The sequence below is a fragment of the Phyllobates terribilis genome, unplaced genomic scaffold, assembly GCF_046119375.1.
Source record: "Phyllobates terribilis strain yellow unplaced genomic scaffold, ASM4611937v1 Scaffold_4__5_contigs__length_816908805, whole genome shotgun sequence".
Classification (NCBI taxonomy): domain Eukaryota; kingdom Metazoa; phylum Chordata; class Amphibia; order Anura; family Dendrobatidae; genus Phyllobates; species Phyllobates terribilis.
Genome location: NW_027362764.1, coordinates 526,907,900 through 526,929,168, shown reverse-complemented (window position 1 = coordinate 526,929,168; position 21,269 = coordinate 526,907,900).

Below are 21,269 nucleotides of genomic sequence, written 5' to 3'. Positions count from 1 at the left end.
TAAAAGGCACCTCCTCCAAAATGGAGGTGCCCGAGCAAAAGTTGTTGCACAGTGTTTCTGACCTCTGCTTCAGCCCTCAGGTCCCGCTGCTAGCCTGACTACCAGTCTTGCCCGCCAGCCTGTTATCTGCCAGTTACCTGCCTGTTACTTGCCTGTTACCTGCCGTGCCTGTCAGCCGGCTCACCTGGGAGCACTTGCCTGTTACCTGCCTGTTACCTGCCGTGTCTGCCAGCCCGCTCACCTGGGAGCACTTGCCTGTTGTCTGCCTGTTACTTGCCGTGCCTGCCAGCCCGCTCACCTGGGAGCACTTGCCTGTGAGCTGCCTGTTACCTGCTTGTTACCTGCCGTGCCTTCCCGGAGGCTCCTGTCGTCACTTGCCGTGACCACCTGGAGACTCCTGACGTCACTTGCCTTGACCACCTGCCAGCCCACCTAGAGACTCCTGCCGTCATTTGCCGTGACCACCTAGAGACTCCTGCCGTCACTTGCCGTGACCACCTGCCAGCCCACCTAGAGACTCCTGCCGTCACTTACCGTGTCAACCTAATAGCCTACCTGGAGGCTTCTGCTCGCCTGCCTGCCTGCTGTGCCTACCTGCTATTCCAGTCAGTCCTTGCCATATAGTGCTCCATACATAAAAAATAAACAAATACTCACCTTTCCCTGTTCCCCTGATGTTCTGGTCTTTGCAGTCTCCGGTCTTCTAACCCTCTCCACTGCTTGGCACAGAGGGTGCGCTGTAGTGACGTCATTGCGCCCTCTGTGCTGAGACGTCACATAGCATATACGCAGAGGGAGAATGATGGTAGAGAAGTCATAAAGCTTAGACGCAGAGGGGGAAGGATGCTGAAATAGTTGAAAGTATGTTGCGGGAGAGGGCCCCAGTACCAGCGCTGGCACTGGGTCCCCGACTCACGGGCCATGTAGCAGCCACAAAGTCTGCCACCATTGGCGGTACACCAATTATTATATTCCCAGCAAGGACACAAGATGGTGTAAGTCACAGTCTCACCCTTCCGTTGGCTCACCAGGGATTAGAGCCTCCATGACTTCAGGGCACTGACTGAGAGTATGTAGTGGCAAACTTAGGAAGCTGAATGAGAACAGCAAGGTATGTGGCCAGGTGACTGGATTGTCCCAACCTGGGTTATCCAAACAAATTTATGGGCTCAGTGTTAGGCAGTGGAGCAGTTCTGTAATCCATCAGCTGGAACCATGGTTCTTAGGCTGAAGTCCCTTAGAATCACACAGATGATGAGCTTTTGGTATCCCTCAGCTCCCATTTAAGGGCATTGTGTCGCACAGGATTGGGGGGAGATCATCATGACTGTTCCCTCCTTGTTTGAGGGTTCAATTAAACTGCATAAATATTCTTCAAATGATGCAGTGTGATACACCACAAGTGGCTAATTCAATCAGTAATCAACAGGCACTCCATAAATTAGCATACAAAAAGGGGCACTGAACATTCTCACTTGAAACAATGACTCATGTCCCTTGACAAAGAAACAAAGAATCCCACTCCTCTAGAGACTAACAGCAAGAAACTGATACAGGTAAGAGAAATTCAAGAATATGAAGTATATAAGTACAATCACATAGTTAAGTACATGTCTATATACAGTTGTGCTCAAAAGTTTACATACTCCGGCAGAATTTTTCCTTTCTTGGCCTTGTTTCGGAGAATATGAATGATAACAAAAAAAATTTTTCTCCTCTCATGGTTAATGGTTGGGTGAAGCCATTTATTGTCAAACTACTGTGTTTTCTCTTTTTAAATCTTATTGGCAACCAAAAACATCCAAATGACTCTGATCAAAAGTTCACATACCCTGGTGATTTTGGCCTGATAGCAGGCACAGAATTTGACACAATTGGGTTTGAATGGCTACTAAAGCTAACACCCTCACCTGTGACCTGTTTGCTTTAATCAGTGTGTGTGCATAAAAGCTGAGTGAGTTTCTGAGATCCAGACAGACTCTTGCATCTTTCATCCAGCCACTGACATTTCTGGATTGTGAGTCATGGGGAAAGCAAAAGAATTGTCAGCTGATCTACGGGAAAAGGTAGTTGAACTGTATAACACAGAAAAGGGATACAAAAAAACATCCAAGGAATTGATAATGCCAGTCAGCAGCATTCAAACTGTGATTAACAAATGGAAAATCAGGGGCTCTGTAAAAACCAAGCCATGGTCAGGTAGATCAACAAAAATTTCGGTCACAACTGCCAGGAAAATTGTTCGGGATGCAAAGAAAAACCCACAAATAACATCAGCTGAAATTCAGGACACTCTGAAAACTAGCGGTGTGGCTGTTTCAAGATGCACAATAAGGAGACTCTTGAAGAAAAATGGGCTGCATGGTCGAGTCGCCAAAACAAAGCCATTACTGCGTAAATGTCACAAAGTTTCTCGCCTACAATACGCCAGCACAGAGGCAAGCCTCAAAACTTCTGGAACAATGTAATTTGAGACCAAGGTAATTTGAGACCAAATTTGAGACCAAAATTTAACCTTTTGGCCACAACCATAAACGTTACATTTGGAGAGAGGTCAACAAGGCCTATGATGAAGGGAACACCAGTCCTACAGTAAAGCACGAAGGTGGATTGTTGATGTTTTGGGGATGTGTGAGCTACAAAGGCACAGGAAACTTGGTAAAAGTTGAAGGTAAGATGAATGTAGCACATTATCAGCAAATACTGGAGGCAAATTTGCACTCATCAGCCCGGAAGCTGCTCATGGGACATTCCAACATGACAACGATCCAAAACACAAGGCCAAGTCGACCTGCCATTTTCTACAGCAGAACAAAGTGAAGCTTCTGGAGAGGCCATCTCAGTCTCCTGACCTCAATATCATTGAGCCACTCTGGGGAGCTCTCAAGCGTGCAGTTCATGCCAGACAGCCCAGGAATTTACAGGAACTGGAGGCTTCTTGCCAAGAAGAATGGGCAGCTTTACCATCTGAGAAATTAAAGAACCTCACCCACAACTACCACAAAAGACTTCAAGCTGTCATTGATGTTAGAGGGGGCAATATACGGTATTAAGAATTGGGGTATGTGAACTTTTGATCAGGGTCATTTGGATGGTTTTGGTTGTCATTAAGATTAAAAAGAGAAAACACAGTAGTTTAACAATAAATGGCTTCACCCAACCAATAGCCATGAGTGGAGAAAAAGTTTTTTTGTTATCATTCATATTCTCTGAAACAAGGCCAAGAAAGGAAAAATTCCGCCAGGGTATGTAAACTTTTAAGCACAACTGTACTGTGTGAAGACACAGGGGTATTCCATGAGCAAAATACTACTCAACACAAGGTGAGGGTAAAACAGAGTGGCAATACTTTACTGAACAACCAAACAGACAATAACATAAAGAACAGTCCCAGTAAATACCCAAGATGGTGCAAAATTACACAATCTCACTCCTCCGTGGCCCGCCGGGAATAGTCTGCAGGATTCAAATGTTTCAAGTAAAGAAATCAGGGAACCTAAAACCTGTAATGCAGACAAGATGGCAGAAAGTGGTACAAGCTCCAAGATGGCGGATGGCAGCATGAGTACCAAGATGACAAGGTCTGGGGGTCCAAAGCAGGGAGATCCAGACCATCGTGGGAGTAGACGACATCTGAAGGTGCGAAAACAATGTGTCAGATGTGTCAGAGCAAAACTCCAACACAGAAGAGGTGGTGTGTCATGGAAGAAAGTGTGGACTAGCAAGAGAAGTGGTCCAGGGGTTGAGAAATGTAGTGTGAAAGGGGCATGTCCAGAGATGGACACACAGGAAGTGATGGAAGAAGTGGCGATTGCGTCACTAGTATGGCCTCCCAGAGGGTGGAGCCAGTAGGGAAGAAAACGTACAGTGAGAGACTGGCTAGCGCCATTTTGCTTACAGCTCAGGGCCACAGCAGAAATACCAGACAACACTGCGGTAATGAGCTGGATGTTCAGTGAAAGGTAAGTAGTATAGGAGATGGAAATGTCCTTTGATGAGGAGATTATTCATCTGGTGACCCCCCCGAACATGCAGCGGGAAAAGACCGACCAGAGAGTGCGACCACAGGACAGGCATCCCCACTGCCCATCTCCATTCAGTGGTAGACAATCCCTTAAACTGAAAGTGGGCCTGTACCAGCATGAAGTCCGGGTACTCTTCTGGAGCCAGATGCCTGCAGAAAACCAGATGCCGACACTGGATGAAGTTCTTGTACCAGATTAGTCTAAGCCTGAGGTGTCCGGTGAATCACCATACCTGCAATAATGTGAGGGCCCTGGGGAAGAAGATGATGAAATAGAGGGGGATGTTGGCCATACCGTATCTGTACCCCTGAAGCAGGCATGGCCTGAGAGGTTTGACTGGAACTGGGGGAAGTGGAACTCTCCAACCCATTGTATGGGAGATATCTTGAGGAATCCTATGGCCACGGGAGGAAGTTAACGCTGTTGACGAGCTTATGAATGCAAAGGCGCTGTCCTGGGAATGGATAGCAGGCCCTAAGCAAGCAGTACACAGAGGGACGGGTGGTCGATTTCAACAAGATCAAGGGATACGGCTCAAGGAGCAAGGAACCAGGGATGAAGTCTACATTAACCTGGCTATGGTGAAGAGGAACACTTTGCCGTACTACCTGCACAGTCTCTACATAGGGGAAAAGTTCCATTTCTGCAAAGTATGGTGCCGCAAAGGCTGGTATGAGGTGGGGTTCATTTGCTCCATGACCAACGAAAAAGTTGGGAATTGGGAGGAGGCCAAGTTTGAGAAGCAACACCGATATCATCACCTCAGCCAGTCAGTGGAATCCATGGACCAGGAGAAGAAGAGGGAAGTGAAACAATGTCGCAAAGAAGATGCAAAGACCCAGACTCCCGTTCAGGCCGAGGAGGAGAAGGAGATTCCTGGCACCAAGACACCACTAGTGACTGGATCTGATAATATTATTTGTCTTTCAGGGAACACTTCAGCACAGGTGTTTATTAGTGATGAGCAAGCACTAAAATGCTCTGGACCAGATGTTTTTCCTGCCACTATAAAAACCTGGCACACTTCAGCAAATACAGATGCAGCGCATGAACAGCAAGGTTCAGTCGTATCTAGACTGTCTCCTTTCTCAGGCAGATACCCTGAGCCTCGATCCAATGGAATACTGGGTCAAAAAATTGAACAATTAGCAAGAGTTAGTCCAGTTTGCTATGGATGCACTCTTGTGTCCAGCCTCTAGGGTCATGTCAGAGAGGGTGTTCAGTGTGGCCAGTGGATTTGTCACGCCAAACCGGAACAAGTTATCTGCCATAAGCATGGAAAAGCTAACATTTATCAAAATAAATGAGGCATGGATCAATGCAGATTTTAAATGGCTGATGCAAATGAATAGTGATAAGCGAGTACTAAAATGCTCGGATACTCGTTCGAGTCGAGCATATTGGAATGCTTGAGTGCTCGGACCGAGTAACGAGCCAATGTAAGTCTATGGGAAACTCAGACATTTTTCCGTCGGCTCCCCCGGGCGGTCTGCAGAGGGACTAAAAATTGCCCAAATCAATGGGAACAGTGGTCAAATGACATGGGAACAGCATGGGGAAGACCCCTGGAAACATTTTTGTCTCCCATGTCACTGCTGTCAACAACGTTGTCAGAGGTATTATGCCACTTTTACGGACTCACAATAAAACATACAAAAACGAAACCAAAATGGATTTTCCTGAGAAAAATGTTAAGGAACATCCTTTCCAGGGTAATGACTTGTATATAAGGCAAAATAAATAACCAAAAACAAAAATGCTCCTCCACACCTTGGGCTATATTCACACGTAGAGTTTTTGATGCGTTTTTGTACTTTTGCATTGCTTTCAACGGTGAAAAAACATTTACCAGTAAATGTCATTTTAACATTTTACAACCCTATCTGGCCATGTGGTGTGTGACACATCATCAAACACATCCTGTTTCATTTATGATGGAGGGACTATTCTTAAAGTGTCAGCAGTCGGCTATGCTTTGTTGTTCTCATTATTAACGAGTGTATCTTCTATACTGTTATTGCCTATGCAGTGAAGCAACGGCTGTCAACAATTTGAAGAAACTCCAATGCCCCTTGCAAGAGACATAGAGGTCAGAGAGCCTCCTGAAAACAATGTTCCCATTATTAGGAAATGTGTTATCCCATACTGTTTGACTATGCAGCGAAGCAACGGCTGCCAAAAATTTGGAGGAACTCCAATGCACGTTGCAAGAGACTTAGAGGTCGGATTGCCTCTTGCAAAAAATGCTCCCATTATTAGGAAGTGTGTCTCCCATACTATTTGCCTATACATTGAAACAACGGCTGCCAAAAATTTGGAGGAACTCCAATGCCCCTTGCAAGAGACGTAGAGGTCAAAGGGCCTCCTGAAAACAATGTTCCCATTATTAGGAAGTGGGTCTCCCATTGTGTTTGCCTGTGCAATAAAGCAATGGCTGAAAAAAATTTTGAGGCACTCCAATGTCCCTTGCAAAAGACGTAGATATATTGATATGGTACATATGGTGGTGATATGGTGGTGGAGGATGAGGATGCGGAGAAGGAGGAGGACAAGAGAAAATAGACAAAATCAGGAAGCGTATACTCATGTCTGGGTGTGAAAACAGAGGTGCATGGGAATAGAGTTAGACCTCCCCAAAAAAAGACACTGTATTTGAGTTTATGTTACGCTGCTATCATTCGGTGGTGTTGAGAAGTCTGGCTCAATCCAGCCCTTTTTCATTTTTATAAGAGTCAGCCTGTCAGCATTTTCAGTTGACAGGCGGATGTGCCTATCGGTTATAATTCCAACAGCGGCACTAAAAACCCGCTTTGATAAAATGTTAGCAGCTGGGCAGGCCAGGATCTCCAAGGCATAGAGAGCCAGTTCATGCCACGTGTCCAGCTTGGATACCCAATAATTATAAGGCACAGAGGAATCACGGAGGATGTTGGTACGGTCGGCAAGGTACTCCCTCACCATCTTCTGAAACTTTTCCTTCCTTGTGAGAACACCCCGTGCCTCAGGGCCTGTGCGATGGATGGGTCTGAGAAAACTGTCCCGGAAGTTTGACAATGTTCCTCTTACTCTGCAGCATTGCATTTGTGTCTCTCTTCCTGTACTCCTTGGTTGTCCAACGAACTGTGACCTCTGCTGTCAGCGTTTTCAGATGGGACTTTTTAAATAATTCCCCAACAAATGCCTTCTTGTATTGCCCCATTTTATTAGGCTTGTACTGAAAGGGAATAAAAGACAGAAAGTACTCCTTGTAGCGTGAGTCAAGAAGTGTCACCAACCAGTAATGACTGTCACCCAAAATTTGGACTATGCAAGGGTCACGGGAAAGGCAGCGTAACATAAACTCAGCCATGTGTGCCAGACTGCAAAGAGGCAAGACTTCTGTATCCTCACCAAGAGGACGACTGACCATGCTCCCTCCTCCTCCTCCTCCTCCTACCTGTCCTCAGGCCATCCACGCTGAACAGACGGCATGACAGTTATGCAGGTAGTACCGTCTATAGCGCAGGATACTAGCTCCTGTTCTTCCTCCTCCTTCTCCTCTTCCTCATTGTCACCCAATTCACATTGGGATGAGATGAGGCTGGGCTGTGTGGAATCACCCTATATGGTTCATTGCTCCATCTCATCGTGCTCCGCCTGCAATGCATCCTCTTTAGTGTGGAGCGAGCATGCTCAACACTGCTCAGTACTCGCCCGAGCATCTCACTACCCGGGATGTTCGGCGAGCACCGAGCATTTCTGGGTTACTCGGGCGGGAGCTCTAGTCTCCGCCCTGCACGTTTGGCGCTCTTTACAGAGCCAATGAACATGCAGGGATTGCCAGCTAGTCACTGTAATGCCGCAGCCATGTTGTTTGTGGCCATTACAGTGATTGGCTGGCCGCACAGCGTCACCTCGAGTATTTAAAACCGGGCGCCGCTATCTTGGACACAGTCGCTCCGGTTCAGACAGTGTAGGGTCAGTACTGCTGAACTAAGGAGAGATTTATCCTGCGAAATAGTTAGTGTAGGGTCTCTAAAGCCTGCCAAATCAAACAAACAGTCCTTCTCAGGACTCATATCCATCCCCGATATCAGGCAGGCAGGCAGGCTGTATAGGAGACGCAGTGGTTATACCAGCAAACGCTGCATTACAGTCCTGTGTGCTCCTGCTGGTCAAATTGCTAGACTTATTCCCCGGTCTCAGGGGCCAGGAAAAATCCTTTTTTTTTCGTCTAAATCCTGTATTTTTTTTTTCCTCAGTCAGACTGTCCAAATACGCGTTTTATTAACCTTTTGGTATTTGCCCCCACCCCAAAAGAAATTTAGTGTGTCTGTGACTGTTCAGACACCAATATATCTGTTTAAAAGAGTTTGGCGTAGGCCAGAAAAATATAACTCTGGTTTTGCAGTTCCACTGGTCAAATCTCTGTATTATCCTTTTCTTGGCGTTTTTTGCCGTAAAAAACTATAATAGTGTCTCCCTGACTGGTCAGACACAAATATATGTGTTTAAAAGAGTCTGGTGTAGGCCAGAAAAATATAACTGTGGTTTTGCAGTTCCACGGGTCAAATCTCTGTATTATCCTTTTTTGGCATTTTTTGCCGAAAAAAAAACAGTAATAGTGTCTCCCTGATTGTTCAGACACAAATATATCTGTTTGAACGATTCTGGTGTAGGCCAGAAAAGTATAACAGTGGTTTTGCAGTTCCACGGGTCAAATCTCTGTATTATCCTTTTTTTGGCATTTTTTGCCGTAAAAGAAAACTGTAATAGTGTCTCCCTAACTGGTCAGACACAAATATATCTGTTTAAAAAAGTCTGGTGTAGGCCAGAAAAATATAACTGTGGTTTTGCAGTTCCACAGGTCAAATCTCTGCATTATCCTTTTTTGGCATTTTTTGCCGTAAAGAAAAACTGTAATAGTGTCTCCCTGACTGGTCAGACACAGATATATCTGGTTAAAAGAGTCTGGTGTAGGCCAGAAAAATATTACTCTGGTTTTGCAGTTCCACACGTCAAATCTCTGTATTATCCTTTTTTTGTCATATTTTTGCCGTAAAAAAAAACTGTAATAGTGTCTCCCTGACTGGTCAGACACAAATATATCTGTTTAAAAGAGTCTGGTGTAGGCCAGAAAAATATAACTGTGGTTTTGAAGTTCCACAGGTCAAATCTCTGCATTATCCTTTTTTTGGCATTTTTTGCCGTAAAAAAAAACTGTAATAGTGTTTCCCTCACTGGTCAGACACAAATATATGTGTTTAAAAGAGTCTGGTGCAGGCCAGAAAAATATAACTGTGGTTTTGCAGTTCCACGGGTCAAATCTCTGTATTATCCTGTTTTTGGCATTTTTTGCCGTAAAAAAAAACTGTAATAGTGTCTCCCTGATTGCTCAGACACAAATATATCTGTGTGAATGATTCTGGTGTGGGCCAGAAAAGTATAACAGTGGTTTTGAGGTTCCACAGGTCAAATCTCGATATTATCCTTTTTTGGCATTTTTTGCCGTAAAAAAAAACTGTAATAGTGTCTCTCTGACTGATCAGACACAAATATATCTGTTTAAAAGAGTCTGGTGTAGGCCAGAAAAATATAACGGTGGTTTTGCAGTTCCACGGGTCAAATCTCTGTATTATCCTTTTTTTGGCATTTTTGGCCGTAAAAAAAACTGTAATAGTTTCTCCCTGACTGGTCAGACACAAATATATCTGTTTAAAAGAGTTTGATGTAGGCCAGAAAGATATAACTGTGGTTTTGCAGATCCAAGGGTCAAATCTCTGTATTATCTTTTTTATGGCATTTTTTGCCGTAAAAAAAACCTGTAATAGTGTCTCCCTGATTGTTCAGACACACATATATCTGTTTAAAAGAGTCTGGTGTAGGCCAGAAAAATATAACTGTGGTTTTCCTCTTCCACGGTTCTAATCTCCTTTTTATTACACTTTTTCCATTGATAGTGCGAGGGTAAGCTATTTTACTTCATTTACAATGGGCAAGGCGCGTGGCAAGGGACGTGGAACTGGACGTTCTGGTGATGGTGCGTGTAGGGGACGGGGACGTGGCCAAGGTGAAAATGTGCAACAACCAACAGCCACATCTTCTCGCTCCCAGTTCTTGACCGAATTACTAGGGAAGCACACAACAAGACCACTATTGGGAACTGATCAGTGTGAACAGGTTATTAATTGGATAGCAGATAATATTTCCAGTTACCCGGGCACCACCACCTCTGGTCTGTCTTCCACACGGTCAAGTTTTAGTAGCCGTGAGTCTCGACCGCATACTTCTCCTTACTCTGATGCTCCTTCCTCCCACTATGCCGAGTGTCGTCAGACAGCAACTGATCCCACACTTGGACACTCTGAAGAGCTGTTCACTGGTCCATTTCCATATTTGTGCCCCTCGCATCCTCCGCTTGAAGTGGTGGAAGAGGAGATCCCATGTAGCGATGCCAAAATATTTGAACAGCCACGGCCAGAGGAAGCTGACGCTGGCAATTTGTCACAAGAGGTGGACGATGACGAGACACAATTGCCACGAAGTGAGGAGGAGGATAATGGTGCGCAAGTGGAAAAGGAGGAGGTGGTGGATGATCTAGTAACTGACCCAACGTGGCAGAAGGACACGCAGAGCGAAGCCAGCAGCAGTCAGAGGTAGGGAGGCAGAGTACCCCAACAGGCAGGAAGAAGCAGTGTGGTGGCCGCAGACAGAAGGCGGGCAACCGTTCCCTGTAACACCAACACGAGGGACGTTGCCAGTACAACCGGTAGGTCTTCCAGAGTCTGGAATTTTTTTAAAGACTCTGCTGATAACCCCAAAAAGGCCATTTGTACCACCTGCCATGCCAGCATCAGCAGGGTTGATAAAACTACCAGCCTGACCACCACCAGCATGATCAGGCACATGGCAGCAAAGCACCCGACTTTGTGGGGTCAACCCCAGGGTCCATGATCAGTGTCAGCGGGTGTCACCACTGCTTCTTCCGCTGTTGTGTGTGTAATAGAACCCCCTGTTGTGTGTGCAAGGCAATCATATGTCCGTACTGCATGCAAAGATGCCCCCTCCTCTCAGTCTTCACTTGTTATGGCACTTTCTCAAGAAACAGCATCAACGTCCACATCCGCGTTCAATTGTCCATATCCCAGAGCTTTGAATGAAAGCGCAAATTCGCAGCCAACGCCCCACAGGCCACAGTCCTAAATTCTCACATTTCACGACTGCATGCGTTGGAAAGCTGCCTTTTAGGCTGGTGGAGACGGAATCCTTCCGCAACCTTATGACGGTGGCCGTCCCTCGGTACTCGGTCCCCAGCCGACACTATTTTGCCCGGTGTGCCATCCCCGCACTACACAAGCACGTGTCCCAAAACATCTGCCGTGCCCTCAACAACGCAGTTACTGGGAGAGTCCACCTGTCAACGGACACGTGGACAAGTGCTTGTGGCCAGGGACGGTACATCTCCTTGACGGCACACTGGGTAAGCATAGTTGAAGCCGGGACCCAGTCGGACCTTGGGACGGAACACATCCTCCCCACACCGAGGATTGCGGGCCCTATGTCAGTCAGAGTTGCCCCACAGTGTACAGGTCCTGTGCATCATCCTCCTCCTCATGTTCAGCCTCCATCTCAGATATCACCACATCAGTTAAAAGCTGGAAGCAAGCGGCAACAAGCTGTGCTGAAACTCTTAAGCTTAGGTGATAAACCTCACACTGCTTGTGAGTTGTGGACAGCTATGAAAGAGCAGGCAGATCTGTGTCTGAGACAGCTGAACCTACATCCAGGCATGGTCATGTGTGACAAAGGCCGTAACCTGGTGGCGGCTCTGAGGCGAGGCGAGATCAAACACGTACCATGCCTTGCTCATGTGCTTAACTTCGTGGTTCAGCGATTTAGTTGCCAGATCTGCTCGTCAATGTACGCGGCCTGTCAGCGGATTTTTGGAAGTCGGCTACAGCTTCCGCCGCCCTTGCTGTGTTGCAGCAGCGTTTGCAGCTTCTGGCACACCGACTGGTGTGTGATGTCCCCACACTTTGGAACTCTACCCTCCACATGTTGCATAGGATTTGTGAGCAGAAGAGAGCAATTGTGGAATACCAGCTGCAACAAGGCCGTCGATATTCAGGTCAGACTCCACACATAAGACCTCAGGAGTGGACCTGGATGTTTGACATATGTACCATCCTGACAAACTTTGAGGAGTCCACCAAGATGGTGGGTGGCGATGACGCCATCATTAGCATCAGCATCCCACTTGTCTGTCTTTTGCAGCGCTCTCTGCAGAGAATTAATGAGGAGGCAATGAAGCCAGAGTATAATGAGATGGATCAAGAAGCCGTTGCGGTCGATTACACACAGCCCAGACTCATCTCATCCCAACGTGCATTGGAGGATAATGAGGGAGAGGAGGAGGAGGAGGATGGAGGAAGAACAGGAGCTGGTATCATGCGCTGTTGACGGTAGTACCTGTACAACTGTTATACAGTCGGTTCAGCATGGGTGGCCTGAGGACAGGGGGGAGGAGGAGGAGGAGTAGAGCATGGTCAGTCATCCTCTTGGTGAGGACACGGAAGTCTTGCCCGTTACCAGTCTGGCACGCATGGCTGACTCTATGTTACGCTGCCTTAACCGTAACCCTCGTGTTGTCAAAATGTTGGGTGACAGTCATTACTGGTTGGTGACACTTTTAGAACCACTCTACAAGGAGAGGTCTACAAAAATGTGGCAGTACCAGAAGGCCCTTGCTGCAGAAATGTTAAAAAAATTCCCATCTGAACACGCTAGCAGCAGAAGTCACAGTTTGTTGACCAACCAAGGTGTACAGGCGAGAGAGATGCAGCTCCAATCCAGCAGAATCAGGGGAACACTGTCAACATTCTGGGACAATTTTCTGAGACCCGCCAGCTTACAGGCCCTGAGGTGCGGGGTACTCTCACAAGGAGTGGAAAGTTTCAAAAGATGGTGAGGGAGTACCTTGCCGACCGTACCAGCGTCCTCCGTTATTCCTCTTTGCCTTTTAATTATTGGGTATCCAAGCAGGACACTTGGAATGAACTCGCTCTGTACGCCTTGGAGGTCCTGGCCTGCCCTGCCGCTAGCGTGTTATCGGAGCGTGTTTTTAGTGCCGCTGGGGGAAATATAACTGATAAGCGCACTCGTCTGTCAACTGACAATGCTGACAAGCTGACCCTTATCAAAATGAACAAGGGCTGGATTGGACAAAGACTTCTCATCACCACCAAATGACAACAGAGTAACATAAAGTCAAATCCACTGTTATTTTGGGAGGTGTATTCCCATGCACCGCTTCACAGCCACACATGGGTATACGCTTCTTCATTTCGGCTGTATTTTGCTCTTCTCTTTATCCTCAGCCTCCACCACCACTATACCACCAGGGTGACCGTGGTCCGTGTTGCCAGCATTGCAAGTTCCTCCGTCCTAATTTTTGCCAGCTTTTGCTTGGAAGGCATAGGCAAAGACTATGGGAGACCCACTCCCCAATAATGGGAATAATGTTTTTAATATGCTGCACTGCATGGCTCTTGTAAGGGGCATTAAAATCGTCTTGTTAAGCTACTGCGACCTCCACCATTCTTCCAACGGGCATTTAAACCATCTTGTTAAGCTACTGCAAAATCCACGTCTCTTCCAAGGGGCTTTAAAACCATCTAGTTAAGCTACTGCGACCTCCACGTCTCTTCCAAGGGGCATTAAAACCGCCTTTTTAAGCTACTGCGACCTCCACCACTTCTCCAAGGGGCATTAAAACCATCTTGTTAAGCTACTACGACCTCCACCACTTCTCCAAGGGGCATTAAAACATTCTTGTTAAGCTACTGTGACCTCCACCACTTTTCCCAGGGGCATTAAAACTGTCTTGTTAAACTACTGCCACCTCCACCACATTTTCAAGGGGCATTGTTATTTTCTTTTTATTCCACTGTGACCTCCACGTCTCTTCCAAGGGGCATTAAAACCGTCTTGTTAAGCTACTGCAACCTCCACCACATTTTCAAGGGGCATTGATATTGTCTTTTTATTCCACTGTGACCTCCATGTCTCTTCCAAGGGGCATTAACACCGTCTTTTTAAGCTACTGCGACCTCCACGTCTCTTTCAAGGGGCATTTAAACCGTCTTGTTAAGCTACTGTGACCTCCACATCTCTTCCAAGGGGCATTAAAACCATCTTGATAAGCTACTGCGACCTCCTCGTCTCTTCCAAGAGGCATTAAAACCATCTTGTTAAGCTATTGCGACCTCCACGTCTCTTCCAAAGGGCATTAAAACCGTCTTGTTTAACCATTCTCAACTCCACAGCACTTCCAAGGGGCATTGAAATGTTGTTTTAAATTAACTCTAACATCCATGACTCTTCCAACGGGCATTGCATTTCCTCCTAATTTTAGTCAGCTTTTGCATTTCAATGCATAGGAGAACACTAACGGAGACCGACTCCCCAATAATGGGTAGAAGTTTTTCAGTATGCTGTAATCCACGTTTGTTTCAAGGGCCATTGCAGTTCCTCATAATTTTTGGAAAGCCTTCCATTCACTGCTTAGGCCAACAGTGCACAGGAGTCCCAGTTGCTATAAATGGAAACAACAGTTTAGTTAACGCCCTCTGACTTCCATGTCACTTCCAAGGGGCTTTGGAGTGCCTCGAAATTTTTGGTAGGCATTGCACTCACTGTATGCCCTATAACTGTGTAGCCGAACCGCTCCGTTTGGTACAGAAACATATCCTACAAGACATGTGTGGTTGACTGGCCTGATATTAATGTGAATGGTTCCTGTTCCTCCTGCTCTTTATCCTTTGCCACCACCTCATCCATCATTCATCACCTGAAGCCTCGTTTTAACGGGAGTCATAGAACTGGGATAGCAGCAGGAAAACATCCAGCAATCCTCGGAGGAGGTAGGAGATGCGTCAAAACGCTGACCACCTCAGGCCTAGCCGCTACTACATACATGCACTTGCATTCCAAGGAACAGAAAGCTAAGGAGATGAATGGCCTCATGATCATGAATAATTTACTCATTGTGTAGGAGGCCGACCACTGCTGCTGTCTACCTTTTGAACTTTGTGTTGAAGCCTGATTGACCCAGGACCCGCAATCCTCTATGTATGGAGGACGTGTTGAATCCCAGTGTCCAACTGTTTCCCGGCTTCCACAATATTAACCCAGTGTGAAGGCGTGAGATGGACCATCCCTGGCCACATTCACTTGTCCACGTGTTTGTGGTTAGGCTGTCCTTCCAATAGGGGTGGCTGGGGACCATTTATGGACACCCGGCTGCCCCCAGGCGGATGGGGACCGAGCGGCTTGGGACTGAGTATGGATACCTCGCTGCCGAAGCAGCCATGTGGTAGTGGCCAGCTTCAGCCTCCTCCAAACTAAAAGGCCCCATTTCAAGTGCAATCTATCAGTATGGTACTGCAACCTGGGGGTGGGCAGGTGGGTGGCAGGTTGCACACTTATGTTTGCATTCCAAGAAAACAAAGCAGATGCTAACTTCTATCATCATCATCATGCTTTTCACCTTGGCACTCTCAACTCCCCTGATGGAAAAGCCAGGGCCCACCGAGTAGTATGGTTCTCTGGTGGGCTCGTCCAATGCTGCCCTAAAGCAGGCCGGGCTAAGAAAAGTGTGTGGGGGATGTTCCGCGGAGAAATAGTGGTGGCTGAGGACCGTTTATGGACACCCGGCCGCCCCCAGACGGCTGGGGACCGTGTGTGGACACCCGGCCGTGGGGCGGCTGGGGACCGAGTATGGACACCCGGCCGCCCCCCTGGCGGCCGGGGACCAAGCGTGGACACCCGGCCGCCGGGCGACTGGGGACTGAGTATGAATACATTGCTGCTGAAGCAGCCATGAGGTAGTGGCCAGCTTCGGCCTCCTCTAAACTAAAAGGCCCCATTTCAAGTGCAAGCTAGCAGTATGGTATTGCAGCCTGGGGGTGGGCGGGTGGGTGGCAGGTTGCACACTTATGCTTGCATTCCAAGAAAACAAAGCAGATGCTAACTTCTATTATCATCATCATGCTTCTCACCTTGGCACTCTCAACTCCCCTTTTGGAAAAGCCAGGGCCCACCGGAGTAGTCTGGTTCTCTGGTGGGCTCGTCCAATGCTGCCCTAAAGCAGGCCGGGCTAAGAAAAGTGTGTGGGGGATGTTCCGCGAAGAAATAGGGGCACCTGGGGACAGTTTGTGGACACCCGGCCGCCCCCAGGCAGCTGGGGACCGTGTGTGGACACCCCGCTGCAGGGCGACTGGGGACCGAGTATGGACACCCGGCCGCCCCCTGGTGGCTGGGGACCGAGTGTGGACACCCGACCGCCAGGCAGCGGGGGACTGAGTATGGATACCTCGCTGCCAAAGCAGCCATGAGGTAGGGGCCAGCTTTGGCCTCCTCCAAACTAAAAGGCCCCATTTCAAGTGCAAGCTAGCTGTATGGTATTGCATCCTGGGGGTGGGTGGGTGGCAGGATGCATACTTGCGCGTGCATTGCAAGGAATGGGGGAGGTACAATTGAACACTGCCCTTGGACAAGGACTTGCCCGGGGATAGTTGCGAGTCTGTATCTTCTGATGCGGCAAGGATCACTTCTAATGGGCACACTTTTAGGCAGTGATCTGGGTGTGAGAGATGCTTCCAGGGGTCTTCCCCATGCTGTTCCCATGTCTTTTCAGCACTGTATGCATGTGTCACACAGCACATGGCCAGATAAGATTGTAAAATGTTAAAATTACATTTCCCGATGAATGCATTTGTCACGGTTTAAAGCAATGCAAAAGTGCAAAAACGCATAAAAAATGCTACTTGTGAACATAGCCCAAGGTGTGGAGGAGTATTTTTGTTTTTGGTTATTTATTTTACCTTATACACAAGTGTTTACCCTGGAAAGGAAGTTCCTTAACATATTTCACAGGAAAGCACTTTCAGTTTAGTTTTTGAACGTTTTCTTGTGAGCCCGTAAAAATGGCTTAATACCTCTGACCACGTTGTTGACAGCAGTAAATGCTTCCTGGGGCGATGCCCATTCTGTCCCCATGTCTTTTGAGCACTGTCACTATCGTTTTGGGCACTTTTTTGGCTTTCTACAGACTGCCGGGGGTGCTGCCGCAAAAATGCTCGGGTCTCCCATAGACTAACATTGGGCTCGTTGCTCGGGTCGAGCACCCGAGTATCACGGCGAGCTCGGCCCGAGCTTCAAGCACCCGAGCATTGTAGTGCTCGCTCAACACTAATCCTCTTTGATTGTGAGCAAAGAGCTTTTCAGAAGACAGAGTGGGAAGATGACGCTAATTATGGCATCATCGGGGCTCACCATCTTGGTGGTGTCCTCAAAAGTTGTGGAGGATGGTACATATGTCTGCCATCCATGTCCACTCCTGAGATCTTATGTGTGGAGTCTGACCTTAATATTGACGACCTTGTTGATGCTGGTAGTCAACAACTGCCCTCTTCTGCTCATAAATCCTTCCCAACATCTGCAATGTAGAGTTCCAGCATGTGGGGATATCACAGATCAGTCGGTGAGCAGGAAGCTGCAAATGCTGCTGAACATTTTGAGTGCAAACATTTGCGAAATGTGTAAATTTAGTAGTGTGGCCTAGGGGCCTTGGCTGCGTATTTGCGCTGCGACAAAGTTGTGGACGTGCGTGCTGATTGTGCCAGTTGAGAATGTGGAATGACTGGTGCAGGGTGGGAGGCATCTTGGTATGCGCCATGGTCAGGGGATTGGCGTGCACGCATAACAGCGGAACAAGCAGTGGTGTCACCCTCAGACACTGTTGCTGAACCCTGGGGTTCAGCCCACTTAGTTGGGTACTTTGCTGCCATGTGCCTGATCATGCTGGTGATGGTAAGGCTGATAGTTTTGCTACCTCTGATGATGCTGGCCTGGCAGGTGATGCAAATGGCCTTTTTGGGGTTATCTGCAGAGTCTTTACAAAATAACCAGACTCGGGAAGACTTAACAGTTATTCTGGCAACTTCTGTCGTGTTGGCGTTACGAGGCATGCTTTCCCGCCTTATGTCTGCGGCCACCAAACTGCTTCTTCCTGCCTGTTGTGGTGCTATGCCTCCACCCCCCCTGTGTGTTGCTGTCCTTGCTCTGTATATCTCCCTGCCAGGTTTGGTCAATTACTATATCATCCTCCACCTCGTCTTCAACTTCCACACCCTGGTGCTCCTCCTGATTTTCTGGCAATTGTGTCTCATCATCATCCTCATCCACCTCTTGCGACAGTAAGTGCACTTTCCCACCTTCGCCTTCATGTGACCGTGGCTGCGCCAATATTTAGGCATCGCTACACGCTTTCTCCTCTTGACTCACTTGAAACTTGCCGGGCAATAGGCCCGAATCTACAAATGGAAAAGTGAACAGCTCTTCTGAGGGTCCAAGTGTGAGATTAGTTGTCTCCGAGCACTCTGCATGGTGGGAGGAAGGAGGATCAGGATGAGGAACATGCGATCCAGACTCACAGCTACTGAGACTTGACCGTGTGAAAGACAGAGTGGTGGTGGTGGTGGTGGCTAAGTGACTGGAACCTTTACCTGCTTTCCAACCAATAACCTTTTGACACTGCTCTATGTTCAATAGTGGTGTTCTGCGGTCCCCTAATAATTGGGACAGGAAGGTCGAGAGACAAGAGGTGGGTGTTTGTTGTGGCACAATTTTAGGTTGCCCATGCCACATCCTCAGCCTCTGCATGCACCATCACCATCACGTCCACTTCCCTGTCCATTGCAACGCACCTTGCCCATTTTTAATGGAGTACTATATTTTCCACATTCACGAGAAATGGCTGATTTTGAAACGCAGTTATATGTGATACGTCTGACCAAGAACCACAATTTAAATAGCAGGCCTGTAATTTGCTAATACAATTCTTCACAGACACCTAATGTGAATAGCTTGACCGACACACTGCATCGGAAAGAAAATGGAAGAAATATCTGATTTTGGAATACTTTTATAGGTGTTATGTCTGACAGAGAGCCACAGTTTTAAATAGCAGGCTTGTAATTTGCTAATACTATCCTTCACAGAGACCTAGTGTGAATAGCTTGACCGACACACTGCAACAGAATGGAAAAGGAGGCCAATATTTTCCACATTCAGTTTAAATTTCTGGATTTTTATCACTGAAATATGGAACAGATCTGGCTTTATTTTGCAGTGAGATCAAGGAAATGGATCAGAAAAATGATGTATTCTGGATTGCTTTTTACGCAAATGACCAGGACTAAGGTCAAAACAATTTTTTCCCTGGCCCCTGATATCTGGGGCTATGTCTACAAATATCTGTAAGAACAGCAGTGGCAAGAATATTCAATGAACCCTCTTGCACTATATGCATTGCAGTCTGCCACATACACTGCCTGCCTAACTCCTGATATCACCACTGAATATATGCAGCTGGATTAATCCTCACAAGTACCGTTAGTTCAGTTGAATATATATATATATATATATATATATATATATAAATATATTTTGTGGAATGCCTATACTAACTATGAAGAAGAAAATCTCTCCCTACTCTGCCTGGTTCCGCAGTAGACTGTGACGAGCATAGCGGCTCCCGGTCTTATATACACCTCATGATGCTTTGCGGCCAGCCAATCACTGTAATGCCCACAACCAACATGGCTACGGCATTACAGTGCATGGCAGGCAATTCCTGCATGTTGATTGGCTCTCTAAAGAGTGCCAAACATGTAGGGAGGGGACCCGAGTTCCCGCCCATGCAACCTGGAAATACTCGCCGAGCGCCAAGCTTGTCGAGCACAGTGATGCTCAGGTGAGTACTGAGCAGTGGTGAGCACATTCGCTCATTACTAGTGTTTGTGTCAGGGACATGACTGCTTCAGTACGACTACGAGAGGCGACAGTACCCTGAGCAGCCATAGAATTGGGATCGACCTCCATCTCCTGAATCCTGGGCAGCTTTGAAAAAGAAGAGGTTGTGAAGGAAATGGACATTTCCAGTGCTGTTTCAGGTTTGTCCCTTAAGGCCATTTTAGTAAGGCCTTGTTGTTCTTTTACAGTTTTCTGATATTCAACCAGAGGATTTCAGGGTTAGTCGGAACCAGGGGAGTCCAGTTGCTGACGGAGGCCCCAGTTGTGCAAGTTTGGCAGCCGGTGGATGCACTGGGCCTACGGCCTTATTTAAAGGGACATGGGCATTTTGGATCCAGGGACCCAAGTCATTGAGACCGGAGTCATGATGACTCAGAAAGACAAAAGACATCAGTTTCCAGGAGAAGACCAGAGTGAGGTTTGAATTTAAATGTGTGATAATGTTTTTTCTTTTAGTCCAGATGTCGGTATGGTCGAGGAAGACCATCTTTAAATGTGGGGGTATGTGAGAGGTTGGACGGGAGCCCTGTATCCCTCAAGAAGACGTTAAGACAAGTTACCCCAAGTTAATGTTCTGTGATTGCATTGTTTGCATATGCTATATAAAGACTGTATTTTATCCTTATGGCTGGTTTGTGTATCAGATTCCTGGAGGGTTAACCTCAAGCCCATCTCCAGAGAGAGGGGGTGGGTGGCCCTACAGGGGGAACCAGTGGGTAGGCTATAGGGATATAGGAAGTAGTTAGTCAGAGTTCAGTGGGAAGAGTGTAGAGTAAGATGTATGTTGGAGAGGAGATGACAGAAGGAAAATAGGTACATCAGTTGTAGAACTACAAGGCTCAGCATGGAAAACAAAGGCGGCAGGACATCACAGGCAATTGGGGCCTCTGCATTGAGGAGAAAAGACCATAGAAGTCTGGGAAAAGTACTGTCCAGCAGAAGAGGGGGACCTTAGGAAAAGGTAGCGCCCTGCTGTGAGTACTAGAAATAGGGAGCTTAGTGTCATCGAGCTGCTTCTTGGACTGTCTTAGCTAAAGGCTCCGGGTATTGGGATCATAGCTTTACACATTGACCAGTATGACCATACCCCTAAGGAAAAGCAGAAAAATCAAACATCTCCCTATGCCCCCTGCGGTACCTGTAGCCGGTAACAAAGTTCAGACTGTAACTCTGAGAATGCAGCTGGTGTATTCTGTGGAAGATGGAGGAAGAGAATGTATAACCTGTAATCCTCTGTTTACCAGTTTGGACGAATGAATAAAAAATGGACATTGTTTTTCACACACACCTCCAACAACACGAAATTTACTGTAGCTGTCCCTGATGTGGAAATGGTGGACCAATCACATGACTATTGCCGGAGACCAGTTTACATTTTCACTCTTACCG